Source organism: Rhipicephalus sanguineus, chromosome 3, assembly GCF_013339695.2.
Source record: "Rhipicephalus sanguineus isolate Rsan-2018 chromosome 3, BIME_Rsan_1.4, whole genome shotgun sequence".
In the NCBI taxonomy this organism is placed as follows: Eukaryota; Metazoa; Arthropoda; class Arachnida; order Ixodida; family Ixodidae; genus Rhipicephalus; species Rhipicephalus sanguineus.
This window is the reverse complement of record NC_051178.1, coordinates 96,805,052-96,817,042: the sequence shown is the minus strand read 5'-3', so window position 1 is coordinate 96,817,042 and position 11,991 is coordinate 96,805,052. Positions and strand designations below refer to the sequence as shown.

Below are 11,991 nucleotides of genomic sequence, written 5' to 3'. Positions count from 1 at the left end.
CACCTTATTTTATCAACGGCATAAGTGCAGGTATAAGAAGTGGCACCAATATTTCCCTTCTTGGGAAGGGCAACTACAGCGGGAAAATTCACTCTGGGGTGCGCCCAAAGGGTCCAGGTGTCTGTGGTGCCCCAAAGGGGCTGACAGGGAAGAAGGTTCATTTGTGCTTCTCCCTGTAACTGCTACCTTTTCGAGGGCGGTTTCATCTATTACACCCCACTCGCACGGGTGTAGCTTGTTCTAAGACCCATGCTGCACTATACGGCTGTGTTACAATGAAGCATGTTAAATTGAAGTCCTCATTATGAAGTGGAAATAACGCCCTTGCTTTATATTTTGACACAAACGCCTTGGTCATTTGTGCTCCATGTCATTTGTGCTCCTTGTTTGGCGGCATACGCGATGCCGCTCCGCACACTCGAGAAAGGTCATTGAATACCGTAGAATTTGTCTCGGATGTACGAGCTCTGTGTTTATTAAAGCTTGACTTTATTTTGTACTATTGGATAACTGTGTGAACATCTTGCAATATGTGTCAACACATTTTAGGTAATGACTTTGTATTCAGTCACGATTGCACTGTATATGTAAGGGCCATATATGCCGTGCTTCATATGCACCATAAAATCAGTGCTGCTGCCAGCATTTTCCTTCTGGGCAGGAGCCACTATAATAGGTCATGCGCCCTTGAAAGGACTAGCTAAAGGGTAAGCTTTCTAGCGTTTCAATGGGAGCCAACTGGGATGGGGGGAACCACTCGAATTATGGAAATTTTTGCCTGGGTTTTGGGGTGTAATTGTGCATAAACACCCTAACGCCCTTTTTCTCGTTTGGGTGTAATGTGCTTTTACACCGTACACCCTTTTTTTCATTTGGGTGTAATATGCTTTCACACCCAACCACACCCATTGGGTGAAAGTTTGAAATTACACCCTTTGTGTAGGTGTAATCCTGCTTGGCACAGCTATTTTTTGGGGTGTAGGGGTGTGAGTTATAGACACCAAGTTACACCCATACGGGTGTAAAGTGGTTTACAGTGTAGATGTAATTCGAAAGCAGCTCCCGGGCGACAAAATTACTCAATAACACCACTGTAGTTTTGTGAAAGTATATCAACCATCAATTCTGCAGAATTACTGCGAAAACAGCCGTAAAGATCCTTAATATAATTTTGGTAATTACAACAGAGCGCAGACTCTCTGATGCCCTTCGTTCGCGACCGCGAGAAGTTTTGTTTAGACACTAAAACGCACACGACAAACCAAATGTGAGAAAACAAACACATGCCAGCATTGTTGGTTTGTACTTAGGACGCGCTGTTGTTCCAAAGCATTTTGGAAAGTTTATTCCGTAAACAAAAAATTAGCTGAAATTCTCATCTCTACCACTTATCTGTAGACATGTGGGTGACTAGGAAGGCCTGTCAGGCCAATTTGGAAAATTGCCTATCGCTACACCTGCGCGAACACTGTTTTTCGGGGATGTGTGCTTGCAGGTGCACCGTTCAGCGGGACATGGCTGGGTGGGGCGGGCCCTCTTTTCCATTATGCGCCACCCGGCCAGTCTCAAGGTGAAGAGTGTACGCTGCGAGGACGCCGGATTGTACACGCGCACAGCAGTGTTTCGGGATGGCGCCTGAAGAAACTATGCGGTGCGTCTTCACGTCGTCGGTGAGTTTACCTTGTCTTTATAGACTATGTTACGTAAGGCATATGGGCGCGGCCATCATGAGCTGGTAAACGAATGTTTTCTTATTTTTGTATACCCTGATGCGAACTGAGAAAGTCAGGAAACGCCGAATGCACCAACCGAACAGCTTTCATGTGTCTACGCCCAACGTAACACTGTTCGCTAAGTTGTTCAAGATAAAACACGGCAAGGTTAACAGCCCAGCATGGCGGCACCGAAACCCGCCCATAAAATAGTTTTAACGTATTCGGACTCATGAAAGCCTTTTTGGGTCGTTTTTCGTTCCTAGTTACAGAAAATGTAATATTGAATCGCGGAAAGTTGCTATACCTGGTGACTCTGCACGATAACTAACTGTCTACGGCAATTATTCGTGATGTAACAAAACGTGCGACATTAAAACAAAGTCACTGCCGCACAAAATGCTTGGTTCAAGTACCAGCATAGGCGCTACGCTGGAAGAATAGCTTTCTTTTAAATGTCGGCATAGGGTAGCCTGATAAATAAATATGGTTTAATAAGCGCGTGTCTGAAACGGAAGTTTGGGTTCAAGCTGCTGTAATTGGACGGGAGGCGTGCTTGTGGATATATGACTCTGAGCCTTATTCTAGTGAGGTGAGCAGTGTCACGGAGATGGGTAGGAAAATTATGGTTGACCATCACGCTAATTAAAGAAATGAGTTGAAATTTGCAGCTTGGCTGTCTTCCAGTTATTGAATCTAGAGAAAGATACAATTCCTGGCGCATTCACGAGCCAAATTCAATCATTATCGTCACCTTGAAGCTTCCGTTAGATGCACATATGTTTCACACCATACTTTCAGATCTATGAGGTCTAAGTGTTCAAAAGTGTGATTTGTGCATCTCAACTCTTTATTGTGCGTCCACCTGAAATTATGCTGTATAATCAGTTATGGAGTTATAGCACACATTACACAGAGTTCTACACATATGACGTTTTAAAATATCTTTACGATAACATCGTCCACTGTAAATGTTATATGAAGTACCGTTAATTCACGGCTTTCATATTGCTCTAATGATCACCTTGACGACCAATGATATCCAGCAGGCTTAACTAAAATTTAGTCGCTATGACTATATAGCTATAGGAATGTCTCCATGTATTACGTGCCATCAAATTAAGAATGCTTATTTTCCCAACTGTGCTTGCTGAAAATTGTTAATTAGCGCAAGAGGCGCAGGAGAACGAGAAGGCGTATATTGCGTACAGAACCACAGCACATCGTTTTCTCGGTGGAATTTGAGACTACGAGAAAAATAACACTATAAAACACGTGCTATGTACCATCCTTATAATAACAAATAAGGGCCTGACATTTATACCTGCCTAAGTTCTGGCACTTGAAGAAGCTGGCGCGCTTCTCTGGTAATGAGCCCGCTTTGTTTAACACCCCGGTTGGCCGCACAATGGGAGATGCCGAGGCCTCTCGGACACGCATCCCTCCCTCAATTACATTGATTAGCGCTTCGTTGAAGACGGCCAGTGCCGTACGGGTACGAACAAAGCTAAGGAGCGGATATTAATAATAACGAACTGCAGTAAGGACTCCGGGAGCATTTGTAGAGAATGTAAGAAATATATTGCACATGTTCCGATGTCTGTTAAGGAAAAAGTCTATCATGCTGATAAAGGCCATACAACTGACGCTACGTCGTGCAGATGAATTTAAGTTCATCAACACGATATGACTGTGACGCATGCCGTGTTAGAGAGCGCCAGGCATTTCGAACATCCAGGGAGCTTTAAGGTGTGACTATTATTAAGTAAACGAGCCTCCAGCATCCCTCCTCCATTGAAATGCGGCCGCCGCGTCCGAAATTGAACTCGCGACTTTCGGGTCAGCTTCGACCACATTAATCACTGTATGACCTCGGCGGCGAATTCTTGCGTTGACACCACCAAATGAATCCAACAGAGAATTAGACCAAAGAAAGCATACGGGCATTAATTACCGTTAACTGTAGCTAAGTAATTACATCGTGAACTCAAATGAGTTAAAGTGGATGGAAAATCACTCTTTTCATCGGCTGGATCCAAACTCACAATCTTAGATTGCCTAGTACTTTTAAAGATTTTGTACATTTATCTCGGAGTAACGCGTACCTAATCCTGATGATCAGACGCGAGTTTGCACACACGAATTAGCTCTTATGAGCTGTTGAGCGAAATGAAGTCAAGTAAATTAAAATCAGATTCATATCCCTACTGAAACGATCCGTATATGCGGATCCGCACATACGGAATTATTGGAATATGGAAAGCCGCATGATGCGGAATCCGCATCTTACGGCAAGCCGTATCGTGCGGAAAGATGCGGACATCCCCAGCTTATGGAAAGTGCCATATCGTGCGGAAAGATGCGGACATCCCCAGCTTATGGAAAGTGCCATATCATGCGGAAATATGCGGACAACAGCAGCTTATGGAAAACCGCATAATGCGGAAATCATGCAGCTATCTGCCGCATTATGCGAAAATCAGATGGACGTCCTAGACCTCGTGGAAAGCAACATAAGAGGCAGTTGGCCATTCACGTTATTTGTAAAGCTGTACTGTGTAGAAATAGTGTGAATATTTCTGTCTTAATGTTGCATGAAGGTGAAATATGATTGCTATCTAGACACAGCCTTGATGAGCAAACAAAGGCTTTTATAAGAAACAAATGTGTTAATAAGCTACTGAATTAATATGCTGGACATCATAAGCTGCAGTCATACTGCAACGAAATAACGCAGGGTTTTATGTAATAGAAAAAACACCAGCTAAAACTCTCCCTGCTTAGGACGGCATAAAATTTAGCTTTTGGTAAAATTCAATAAAATTAGTCTTCGCATAAAGAAAGAATTTACATGCTCTTCAAAACCAGCCCCGCTGCAAGAACTAAAACTTGTTTTATATAGCACGTTCTAGCTGTGTCAATATGCATACCTCAACTGACTGTTCAAATGAGGTCACCTTGCACCATCACTTCACGAGTTGTATCTCACCCATGGAAAGATGGTGCAAAACAATGTGCAACAACAGGAATTTAAAAATGAAAACTTTATAATGAATAAAATTAATATTCATGCCGTTTTGAGAGCCTCACAGTGGAATCATTTCTTAAGGACTTTAAGCAGGTCCCCCAAATGGCGATTGAGATTCCGGTGGCGCTGTGCCTCCAGGACGTTGCTTGGATGCGCCTTGAGGTGTTCTCCGTAGGCATCTGCATGCATAAATCATAAACACATGATGTCAGACGCACATGTAAGCAGCTTAGTTCACATGCAGAAGAAATAACACACAGAATGATGCTGAAAAAGAAATGCACATACTGCTTTTTTATGTATTTGTGTGGATAGAAAAGGAAAGTGCACGAGTGAGCTCCAGCGCATGCAAAAAATGTAATGGCATGCTTATTGCATGGAAAATAACTAGCTGCTTCTTACTATTTTGAACATATTTATGTGTAGTAAATCTGTTGAAATCTCATTACGTAAAACTTTGAATTAAATGCCTTCTGTATACTAACAAAAACTTTAAGTATTGCCAGTAAAAGCCCTAAATGAGCATTTAGTAATGTGTACATGTGCATTTACTTCCCTTAAACTTTAGTTTGTCTGCAATAATGCCATCTTGAACAGCTTTGTAACATGAAATGCTGCAAGTTATGAAGCTGAAAAAGCAGCACACAAGTAGGCAGGTCTGTGCCAGCCAGACCAAAACAGCCCACCAAACAGAAATAGGCAAAAGTGAACGGCAAGCTTTAGAATTAATCAATTCGTGTTATAAAAAAATTGAATACAACTGCACAATGTGAAGCATTCTCTATCAAAAGCATAATAGCACCATTATAAACAAAGGTAATTTATTGGCATACTCAAGACATATAGAAAGTGAATTGCAATTGAGCTGGAAGAGTATGGTAGCATAGGTGATTTCCCCTACACAAAATCAAATTTATTATGTGAGCTCTGGCAATTAGAAATCAAAATTATCACACTGTTGGAGACTTGAAAAACCAAAAAGTACTTGCGTTCATGAACACTGATGATATATCCAATAGAAAGATCGACTAGAGAAATATTTAACCACCTATCCACAAATTTCTAACACACCCCTAGAAAATACCTAATCGGCGCTTATGACACAGCAGTGTACTAATTTCATTGTTACAGAAACGACATGGAATAGCACCCCGCTCGAGCACAATGAGAGACTAATCTTCAAACTCAATTACGCAGAAAAAAACAAAGCACGAAGCAAAGCAAAGCAACGGACATCTGGCAACCTAATGCCATCGCAGGACGGGAAGTTCAGAGTGCGCATTACAAGGGAAGAATGATAATAAAATTTGGTTGACAGAATTAGTGCTGCAGTCGTAATGCAAGTAAGTGCAACATCTGGTTAACCCTAACCAGCATAGGAAGAAAAATTACAACACTGAATCCCGTGATCAAAGGCCACGAATGCTGTAAGGACTGTCTGTGGAATGAGAAGAAACATTTCAAATGGCTACAATAAAAAATTATGTTTAGTTATATTTCCTTTTAGCCAGTATCTTCAACTTTTCAATGTAAACATGTGCCCCAGTCTAAGGTGTATAAAATATTTATGTACACTTCACACCATTTATAACGCAATCGTTCACAGTGCAGGACCGGTTATAATGCTGTTTTTCTGAATTCAGCATACCCTCCCATAAAGCACCACGTATACACGCATGCCGCTTACTGTGCAGTCCCCCCACATGAAACATCGGCTATAAGGCGGCTGCTGCAAAATTCTCAGAGACTCGAAGCGAGTGCGCTTCGGATCAGCCTGGGAGAGAAGAACCACAGCGTTATGGAGGATGAGATGCAGAGCGAATGAACAGGAAACAGTGGAAGAAAAAAAAAAAGAAAAACAAGGGGGGCATCATGGTGTGAAGAGGGGGAGTGATTGCCTAGGCAACAGAAAAGCCTTTGCTCCCTTTGCTCTGGCTGCTTGTTGTGTGTATGCTGCGCTCTGAAGGGCCACCCGTGTCTGCATGAAGTGCACGTAACTGCTGTTTGGCTCTTCGGTTTTCTGTCGGGAAAACAGTCTCATCGTAGAGTGAGATCTTGTGCGTGCGACCTCTATTCCCCAGCAAGTGATAATGTTTTGAGACACGACAGAGCTTTTGCCTTTGCCACCAGCAGGTGGACTTACAAGCTTGGAAGACTCTTTCGGGATAGTTGGCGTGACTTTCCTGATCGCGGACCGGAACTTCGTTTCACACCTGCTGCCCACTGTTTAGGACAGGAGTCCCGATATCCGTGTTGTTTGGGGCAAACTCCCGCAAGCTAGGCCTAACGAGCACTAGCTACCTAGTTGTTAGTGTCTGCAGACAATCAAGGTTACGGTTTGGTGCCGAGTGAATGAAACGTTTTGGAGTTGTTGCAGTCAGGAGCGACTTAAAATCTTCACCGAAAACTAGGGAGTGCATGTGCAATACTAGATTGGTGGTTCAAGGTTGTCACTGTTTTTTGGACATCGCCCCCGGAATTTCAATAGCCTTTCCCCGTATAGTTTCTGGCCAGTGTTGTACCACAGCGAAGTTCGCATAAATGTGGAGGTCTGAAGAGTCAGTCAGCGGCTTTCCGCTACGGCACTCTTTCTTTTTGTTTTCTTGTTTCTGCGTTCACTATGTCGACACTGCAGGTCCGCAGACGTTAACCTTTCAACATTGACAACTTTACGCCCAAGTTGCACGCCTAGATAGTCGGAATCATGCGGGTGCCTGTTGGTCATGTTTTTCAGATGTACAGCTTTTCACAAATGTTGTTTTGTTTACAGGGCAGTACCACTTATAGTGCAGATATTTGCGACTCTGGCAACTTGTTATAAGCGGTCCATGCTGTACATGGTTTATTCATTGAATGTGCTGATATGTTTTTTTTGCAAATAATGGCCATTTACGCATCATTTATCTGCAACGAGACCGTTTGACCAGTATGCCACTGCATCTGATTCACTGGATGTGACTGATGGATTATGTAGCATTCATGAAGCAACGGATACCCAATTTTTCACCATACATGCTGACCCACCAAGGTGCTAATGATAACAAGGCCAGGCATACATGCAGGGCCTCCCGTGAGTAAAATTTCAGCATTTAATCTATGCTAGGCTCATTTGTGCTCTCACGCCCGGAACAAAACTCAAGTATAATGCAAAATTTTGGCAGCTCTAGAAGAAAGTGATATAGCGAATTTTTCCTGATGCATCTCAACATTTACCGAGGTGACAAAGCTACAGCAGTCTGTGGCGGCAGCCACAACCATGTTGAAACTTCTGAACAGGTGCACCACTTGGGGCCACTAACAGCACCGGTGCAAAAGTCGACACTACCTGGCTAGAGAAATTACCACACTTGTCACCCCTATTCCTTCTAGCCACCAAGGCTGAATCTCACCCACTATTCAGCACGTGTGACAGGACAAAAACAAAACCATCCAGGCACTCACACTGTAGAGCATGAAGTTCCTCTCGGGCTGGTCACCTCCTTTCTCCTTGATGAAACAGCAGCATAGTGCACTGGCAATGCACTACTGGAGCAAGTTTTCAATGCACCACAGTGCCCTTCCTGCTTGTGTCAGAGAGAGCTTGGGGTCCTTGGTCTCTTCTGGAGACCACTGCCACTTCTGGTTTTCTGCTTAAGATCAACCTGCACAAGGTCGTAGATAAGGTCTTTAGAATTGTAAATTATAATATCCGAAATTCTGCAGAAAAAGAAAACACTCCCATTTTCCAGAAGGCATACTGAGGCATCCCTTCTTAAAGTTAAGGTCCTGCATTTGCAACCTCTATTTTAGTTCTTTTTTTTGAACCTGCGCTTGACTTTGAAGGTGTTAGTTCACTGCGCACTGTATGTAAAAAAAGCTCATCCAGCACAACCACAACCCTAACTGGACAGGCAGGCAACGTTAGCTGGATGCTCTGGATGGCTTCTTTAATGAAATGGCTTACGTTGACACTGATGGTGGTCCTACACTGAAAAATATGGAAAGATTATTAATCACTAAAGGGACCGACAACTGGCCAGAACGTGTGATTAGATCCTGGCGGAAATAAAAAGATCGTGAATTGCAGGGCATGCTTTTCGCAATTTGAGTAAGATTACATATTTAAATTGCGTTTAAAGGTAAAAAAAAACAGTATGCCATGCATCCTAGCAGAAATTGCCTGATGATGTGTTATCGAGTCGTTCTGTTTGCTGTACATAGTTTGATGCTTTAATGTGCACCATAATTAGTGCTCAAAATTACACTGTATTATATTTTAACCTATCCCCGTCCTATTCTGTGCTGCTTACTAGGCAAAGGAGTTGATGCTAATAAGCAGCGTTGGCTTCGTGTCAACTAGTGGGACATGTCGAGCCATGGCACACGCATGCGGAATGCACGCATGTGCACCAAACTGCAGTGCATAACTCGTACCGCTGTCGTGTTGACCTCCCACTGTTTGCCGCCTGTGTTGTGTGTACACAACTTCATAGTAGCCACAGATCCAAAAATTCTGAAAATGTTTCACAGCACTTTCAGTGTTACTATTCCATTATTAAGACAGTGACTAGTTAGCTTTCCAGTGAACTAAAGAGAACAAGTACCACAAGAATTGTTTGTCAGTCCCTTTAATTGTTTTATGCTTTGAGCCATGTTAATATGTTAAAATGAGTGTCCTGCTTAACACAATCTGCTCTGCATGAGCTGAATTGTGAAATGGGGACCTATGCTGGAAAACACGCAGAGCTCATGCCAAATATTTTAAGTGAACCAAGTTTTGTGTTGAACCTCCTTGTGCAATTTTTGTATTTCTAGCCTTGCTCATTGCATGTTTTTCGTACTGCTATAAGACCTGTAATGTCTAGCTTATGTAATGCTGTGCGAAAATGAAATTCAAGATTGCTCAATTCAAAGCTAACCAAGTGTGTTCAGCACCACTTCCTGTATCCCTTTCTCGTATGCCGACCGCGGGGGCGGGGGGGGTACTGCGAGAGCAATTATATGAACAATGTCAGCGGGATATTGCGGTCGCCGCTGATCTGTACACAGTCCAAACCGATAACATCGCTTACGCATCGTCTTTTTCACGTGCGAGTAAAAGTGCGCTAGCGCTAGGGACGAATGCGGTTGAAGCAGAGATGAAACGACCCGGCCGTCACCGTCGCGCGAGGCCTGTCGTCGCTTGCTTACCAGTTATTTCGTCGGGCAAAGGACCATAAGGGGCACCGTTGAGACGGGGACGGTCGCGAGCGCTGGCGAACGCGCTATCTCGACAGACATCGGTAACGGCTACCATTTTAAGTGCTGGACTGCGGCGCAAAGTGCACAGCTACTTCATGCGCAATGAAACTGAGTTGAACCTTTCTCCCATCGTTAAAAAAAGAAGAATCCTTTCTACTACGTGGCCAGACAACTTTGCTCATGTGGCCAGACAAAGCACTGGACGCGCGGGGCAAAACTGGATTTCCGGGAGATTTTCCTATGACCCGTACAACCGGGAGAAACGTTCAAAATCCAGGAGTCTCCCGGGTAATCCGGGAGACTTGGCAGGTATGCCTTGTCACCAAGAACTTGAAAGTACATTGCGGAAACAATGTAAAATAGTCACAAATACATTGCTGTCGAAGCATGAGGATGCAAATATAAAGCAAATAGAAGTGCCACTTTAAATATTACAGGCCACACAGTGCACGATGACAAATTGATAAATTCAAAGTGAAAGGCACGCGCTTCAAGTGGTGCTGCCATGTTTTCGTTTTCCTTGCTCTGCTACCACCTTACTTTACTCACCCAACACGTGTGCAGAGATGCCATGAAAACACCAAGCAGCTGATGCAACATGGATGAACACATCTTCAGGAATTTCCGCCCTTCCTACTGGCAAAGCCACCCTGCAGCCTCCACAGTGCTGCAACCAATTTGTGAGATGAGCATAGTTTGCATAATGTTTTCAGTCACAGATATACATGCAAGACACAGAAGCATTCTATAGGGAGCTTGCACCAATGGTGGCAATGAGGTACAACCCGTTTTGTTGTCACAGCCAGATGAGCTGGCAATCGGGGAAGCGCGTGCAGTTGTGGGTTGTAGTAGTTGCATGCGAAGTACGGCAAAGTTACAGTCACAGAAAGATGGTTGCAACGTCTTCAAGATGCCGAAGGTGCGCCTCAGCGAGTACAAGACGAAGGAACTATCAGAACAGTACCAGAGTGGATGGCTTTAGCGCATAGGCAACCCTGACAAGCATCACGTATGTCCTCATTGCTTCCTTTTAGGTAGGCAAATCATGCTTGGCTTTCGTTAGCTCTGTTTTGTCCACTTACACACAAATCATATCAGTTCTGCTGCGACAATGCAGGACCATTGTGGCTTCATGTGTAAGGTCCCTTTTTAACGAGGCATTCACTGTTTCTGCAACTGGGTACAGATGAAATAAAACAATAATAAAATTAATATTTACCAGGAGTTAGAGTGTCCTTATAACTTGCTCATGTCATGACCACAACGCTATCAGCCCCAACTTTTCTCATAGCTTGCGTAACTAGCCGCTTCTCACAATGTTTTGGCCTAAAGCCGTTTATGACTTCACTGCTGCTGCATGACAAAGCTCGACAAACATAAGACAAGTAATTCGCAAATGTCCGAGGCGTCGACGCGTGGCCACACGTTTACGTACATGATGCAGTCGGCTGCATGAAGTGCGAACGAGTGAGCATAGATGCCTTTTTTCGTTGTATCGTAAGGATCCTTCCAGAAGAGTGCTGCTGAGTACATATTTACTGACCTCGTGCTCCTTGCTTGGAACTACTGTCAAAGATTGCAACCTCAATGTCATCAAGGAGATCACACCAGTATGGTACTGTACTTGCGCTTCTTCCATGAAGCTACCGCACGTGCTCCCAGAAAAGCTTTGCGAAGTCCCTAAAGAGACCGAAACGTTTCGGTAGCTTTAGGGACCGAACAGAGAAACTCCAAAAGCCAAGCATAGTTTACCTACCAGAGGAAAGTGCTAAGGATAGACGTGATGCTTGTTGGGACTGTCCTGTGCGTAAGCCATTTACCACGACACTGCTCAAAATAGCTCCTTGGTCTTGTGCTCGTTAAAGGAGTACTGACACTATTTTGAGACATCGAAAAAGGGACATTTTTTGTTTCTTCCATATGCAGCGTCAACGCTGTCCACACACCCGAGTTGAATATGTGTAAAATATTCTAATTTGACTTGGAAGTTTCGTCGCTGAGCATCTGCAAGCCAGCCCCACTGCAATGGAC

General features: G+C 43.8%; 1 long non-coding RNA gene across 1 annotated transcript; it reads right to left on the bottom strand.

The window, feature by feature from the left end:
• Positions 1 to 4,795: 4,795 nt before the first annotated feature.
• Positions 4,796 to 10,662, bottom strand: LOC119386850 (uncharacterized). Its single transcript, XR_005182396.2, has 3 exons — positions 10,510 to 10,662; positions 8,182 to 8,381; positions 4,796 to 4,919 (listed from the first exon to the last, which is right to left on the bottom strand). It is a non-coding gene; the product is annotated as an uncharacterized LOC119386850 (long non-coding RNA).
• Between the last annotated feature and the right edge of the window lie 1,329 nt (positions 10,663 to 11,991).